This window comes from Lynx canadensis, chromosome C2 (genome assembly GCF_007474595.2).
Source record: "Lynx canadensis isolate LIC74 chromosome C2, mLynCan4.pri.v2, whole genome shotgun sequence".
Lineage (NCBI taxonomy): Eukaryota > Metazoa > Chordata > Mammalia > Carnivora > Felidae > Lynx > Lynx canadensis.
The window spans coordinates 56411461-56417604 of NC_044311.2; positions in this window are offsets into that span (position 1 = coordinate 56411461).

Below are 6144 nucleotides of genomic sequence, written 5' to 3' on the forward strand. Positions count from 1 at the left end.
AAGACACCTTAATTCATGGTTCTAAATAAATAATAGTGAAAATTTAAAAATACTTATAATAATGAACCAAAAATGCACATGAGATGAAGCTAATGCAGTTGTGCTTCATCTAAATGCTTATATAAGAAAAAACAAAATTATAAAAACAAAGAGCTAAGGGCCTAGGGTAACAACTTAGGAGGAAACAGCAAAATAAGAAAGATCAATATAGGGGCACCTGGGTGGCTCAGTCGGTTAAACATCCGACTTCGACTCAGGTCGTGATCTCACAGTTTGTGAGTTCAAGCCCCGCATTGGACTCTGTGCTGACAGCTCGGAGCCTGGAGCCTGCTTCAGATTCTGTGTCTTCCTCTCTCTCTGCCCTTCCCCTACTCATGTTCATTATCTCTCTCTCTCAAAAATAAATAAACATTTTTTTAATAAAAAAAGACCAATATAAAACTTTACTGTTCTACAGTAAAGCATTTCCGTCAGTATGCTGTTTTCCTGTAAACTGCTAAGAACAAAAGTAAAGTTACTTTTCAACTTGTAATTCTAACATGCAGTTCAAAATTCACATGCCCAAACTTGAGCTCTAACCTGTTGACCTTGTCTTCTTCATTTCAATGAAGGTGAACTCTAGTCCTCATAACTCTAGTCACTCATAACAAATATTTGGGCAGCCAATTTGATTTCTCTCTTCCACCACTGATCCATAGACAACATTTTTTTTTTCTGACTTCAGAGTAAGTCTGGAATCTGATCACTTAGAAACACTTTCACAGCATTAAAATGGAAGAAATTGCTAATAATGCTGGTACCATCAGTGACTCAACCAAATATTTTGCTGGAATGTGAGAACATGAAAGTGAAACAGTACATATTGTACATTCTGTTTACAAGATGTCCTAAAACTGGTCTATAGTTTCAAAAAAAAATCAAAACAATGATTCTCTCTGGTTGGGATATTGACTGAGAAGAGATGTGATAGAACTTTCTAGTAATGGAATTTTTCTATTGATGGCTATATAGTTTATCCAGGCATATGCATTATTAAAAATTCATTGAGTTTTATTATGAAAATGTGTTCAGTCACTATATGCAAATTTTACATGGCACCATGGGAACAAGTATTTAGTTTCTAGGTTTGTTTTTCACATCAGTATGGGCAAAAAAGCCTAAAACTACTCTTTGTTATACTAGGCTTAAGCAAATGAGTTAATACTTTGAGGATAATAAAAGTTGTATTTCCCTATGTGGTGAAAGGAGTTAAAGATGGGGAAATTTGAAAAGGCTAGAATGAAACTTGTTGCATAGAATTGGGGATATCAGGATAGACTCATTATATAGATAAAGAGAGATATATATCTAGACTCATTTTATAGATCTATCTATATGCTATATGTATGTATACATTTATGTATCTGCTCCTATATCTGTTTACACAAAGGACCTAAAAGCAATGATACACCAGTGACAATGAGCATTCCTAGAATCCAGTTTTTGGTTTCTAAAAAAAATTCTCCACTGAAATAAACCAAGAGAAATAGTCTGTTCCAGAGTGTGGCTCGTAAAGTAGAAGTTGAACCTGGTATTTATTTTTACATTGGAGAGTGAGGAAGTAATAAAATAATTACAGGACCATGTCAAAAGGACACAAATTTAGTTTGAAGAGGCTTCCAACTGGCCAAGTTTGGGACAAGCCAGGCATCAAAATACATAATCAAATAACAATCCATTGAAAGCAACGAGAATTCATAAAATCCTACTGATATATTAAATATATGTCACACAGGGGCGCCTGGGTGGCGCAGTCGGTTAAGCGTCCGACTTCAGCCAGGTCACGATCTCGCGGTCCGTGAGTTCGAGCCCTGCGTCAGGCTCTGGGCTGATGGCTCGGAGCCTGGAGCCTGTTTCCGATTCTGTGTCTCCCTCTCTCTCTGCCCCTCCCCCGTTCATGCTCTGTCTCTCTCTGTCCCAACAATAAATAAAAACGTTGAAAAAAAATTTAAAAAAAAAATAAATAATATATGTCACACAAAAAAAGGAAAGCCATTTCTTATAGAATAGAGACCAATGAATGCAGTAGCATTGTTGAAACTAGAAAATCATCAATGGATGTTAAACTATTCAGTGAAATTTTGATAAAAAGAATATTGAAATATTTCCATACGTTTTCCCAAAATTATTCATTAGGAAAAAAAGTAACTTTATAGAGAAACCTGACAGGTATAAATTTAGGTGATTAATATTAACATCACCAGTTTGGGGAAATGTGCTTTCTGAAATAATGCACTGAAGAGGACATTATATTATTTAAGTGGTAATTCCACTCCACATGTCATGAAGAAACATCAGAAGTACACAAATTAAAGGGCATTTTACTAAAATAAGTAACTTACATTCTTAAAAAATATTAAGACAAGAATGACAAAAGAACAAATTAAAATTTTAAGAAACTGGTGATATGACAACTAAAGGTAATACATCATTCTGGATTTGGTCCTGGCTATGGAAACATATATACAATGTACATTAATAGGGAACTTGTATGATCTTAGATAGTACTGTTGTGCCATTAAATTTTGTAATTTTTATAATTGTACTGTGGCTAAGGTCCTTATTCGGAAACACATACTGAGTTATTTAGTGTGAAGGAACATATTGTTTGCAGTTATCAAATTGTTCATGTAATAATATAGAAACTGCTAAAACAAATAGAGTGCAATACTTATCAAGTGGTGAATCTGAATAAAAGGGACTGTGGGAATTTCTTGTATTCCTGAACAATTTATGTAAGTTTGAAGTTAACCCAAAATTTAAATAAAATCCAGTTTGGATTATTCTAATAAATACAGAAATTCATACAAAAAAGTGGGGTGATGTCAGAACAATAACCTGATATATGTACAGCATTAGATTAGTGGATTGCAAGTGTGTGAAAATAGATCTATGTTTCAAATAGCAACATGAATAAATAATTTTTTTGAAAAAATATCAAAAGATCAATATGTAAAGGTCAATACCACCCCAGAATTGAAACACAAAGACAAAGTATTTTATACACCTGATTCAAAGTAGCTGTTTTGCATGTAGATTGTAAATACAACAAACCAGAGTGAATATCTATGTAGAAAGAGGTATGAGATGGAGAAAGAGGAAAGGGTGTAGCATTAAAACAATGAAAAATTAAAATACGTGGTATTGAACTCTTAGCACTATTGTCTGTCATGAATCTACAGGTGTGGTTAATTGCCTTCACATTCCAAAATTCCAATAAAACATGAAAATGTATTTAATGAAATTGAGATTGTTTTAGAAAATAAGGCATTGAACATTTATCACAGTTCTCCAATGTAGTCTTGTGCCCTCCAGTCCTCCTTAATATCCCATGTTCTAGACTATAAAAGGAGGGTTCAGTAACTTCAATTTGGTAAACAATATAGCATATCCACCATGAAACAGGTATTTATACATAAGGGCCACCTAATGGAACACATTACTCTGGCTGACAAAGAAATTGATATTTAACAAATATCTGGAAAGCATTTCAGGTAAATAATATGAGATCCATTTTACTGGATAGTACTTAAAGCAACAAGAGTTTACACCAAAGAGTATTTAATATTTATTAATTTCCCCTACTTCTTTTTCCAGTTTCGTTCATTTAGTAACAGTTAAGCAGATGCACTTCCTTAATCTTGGAAATCTTGCATTCATTTTCAGGAGCAATCTTTTTGTTTTAAATTTTATTTGATCGTTAATATGTTTTGGTATTTAATTGCAATGCCACAGAGTTGAATACATCATGGTGACCACAATAAAACCACAGTGGAAACCTGCTGTTCTTCAGGGAACATGATGTGGTTTGACTGGCTTGGTAACAAATGACAAAGAACAAACAAATTGGAAACAAATCAATCACCAGTAACATTTTTTTTTTCAATTGACTGAGCTTTTGTCAAAGTCACAAAATTGCAGAACATTAGAGATTTAGACTGCGTAAAGCTGTAAGCATTCAGTTCCTCCTCTGTGATTTTTTTTCCACCTCATTTTGTTGTATTTAAATGGGCTTTGTTTCAGTTTCCAGCTGGTGGGTGTCCTACAGGAGTGAATTCTGATACAATGTTTTCAAAAGACTTAAAACAACTTCAGTGATTATTTAGGCTTAGCAGTTTGTGGGATAATAAGTTGAAGTTTATCACTGCCAGCATTTCAAATGAATGAAGTTCATTTAGGAGTGAAGAGGTCAGTAATTCAGAATGTTCTATTTCAGTTGGGGAAGAAAAGTAGACGGAGAAAGTCCCTGTAGACTCTGTCATCAGGCACAAAGCACAGGATGGAAATTAGGAAGGCTGCAAATCTAAGAAGCAGTAGCTTTTCCAAGAAGAGAGAAATAAAATAGAAATAAAAGGTTGGTAGAAAGGATACAGTTTAAAGGTACCCAGGAGAAATCATCACAGAGTTTTGAGTGATGATCCTTTCATGAACAGTAGGAGGTTGCGTGATACACTTTCACTTGCCATTGCAACCATAATTACTAGCCTACCTGCATTTTGCATTCTGATGAGAGAAAAGAGGTTTAAATTATCTTGGTAGTTCCTTTTTTTCTGAAATGTTCCAAGGTAATCAAAGAATCTGTATCAGTGATTCTTTCTGTAAAAGGCCAGAATGAGTGTATTCCATTTTGGGTGCATAAATAAAGGTTTCCTTATTTGGTTAATTTTGGTTTGGGGAAGAAAAATTGAGAAGGTCCTTCTGGAAATGGCAATTCATCAATACCAACTACTAGTAGTTCCCACCTGTCTTGTCTCTTCCTATGGAGATCATTTGAAGATCAAATGAAGATCTTCCTATGGAGATCATTTGAAGATCCCATTATCACTAATTTGGGAATTAATAAAATCATTCTCTCAAGGATGCTCTTAGAGGAAAAAAAGAGAAACACAAAAAAGAATTATGAATTGGAGAAATATCACACAATGTATTACATTTTATGTTTTGAATTAAATTAGGTAGCTTTGATTTCCTGTTCAAAAATTAAATATAGTCCTATCAAATTTTTTATTATCCATAATTTCTTTAAGAATTAGTAACTTTAGCATTAGGAAGCATTTTATCACATATATACACTCAAGGGCAACATTAATAGGACTCATCATTTAAATTAAATAATATATGTATTCTATTGAACTGTTTGTTTTTAAAGGTTGTACTTGTCTTAAATTTATAATCACTATTTGTATGGGTAACCTCCACACAGTCCCTGTGTGTCTATCTGATATTTGCTAATTTCATCATACACTATCTGTAAAGATAAAGCCACAGTTCAGTTAATATAAGTCATTGTGGGTTTTAGAAAACAGATTTAGGAAAATCCTCTCGTGATCACATTATTTTCTTTCTGATTACTATGGATAAAATGTTAGCAGTAAAGAGTTTTAATTAAAGAACCATTGGAGAAGGGCCTAGCAGTAATCATTAGAAGCACCTAAGAGGGGCTCCTGAGCAGCACAGTCAGTTAAGCATCCACCTTCGGATGACCCAGGTTATGACATCAGTTTGTGAGTTCCAGCCCTGCGTGAGGCACTGTGCTGACAGCTCAGAGCCTGGAGCCTACTTCGGATTCTGTGTCTCCCTCTCTGTCTCTGCCCCTTGCTGCTTGTCCTCTGTTTCTCTCTGTCTCTCAAAAATAAATGAACGTTAAAAAAAAAAAAAGGGGCAAGATAACCTGAGTTAAACTATAATATATATTTGTCAATTTGCTATAATCTGGAGGATTTGAAAATCAAGGGCTTTTATTTATTAAAAGCATTACAAAATCTATAATTATTCTGCTAATAGGTCATAATAAGTCTTGTATAAACATAGGCATAATAATTGGTTTGTATTTTCATGGATTAACCCACTCATTAAAAAAAATCTCACAGTACATATTTATCTTTGTCTGATTTATCTCACTTACCATACTGTCTTTAAGGCCCATCAATGCTGTCGCAAATGGCAGGATTTCCTTTCTTATAGATGAACGATATCCCATTGTATATGTTTCCCACAACTTCTTTTTCCATTCATCCATGGGCAGACATTTAGGTTGTTTCCATATCTTGGCTATTGTAAATAATGTGGCAGTAAATATGGAAGTGCGGTTTTCTCTTTGAACTC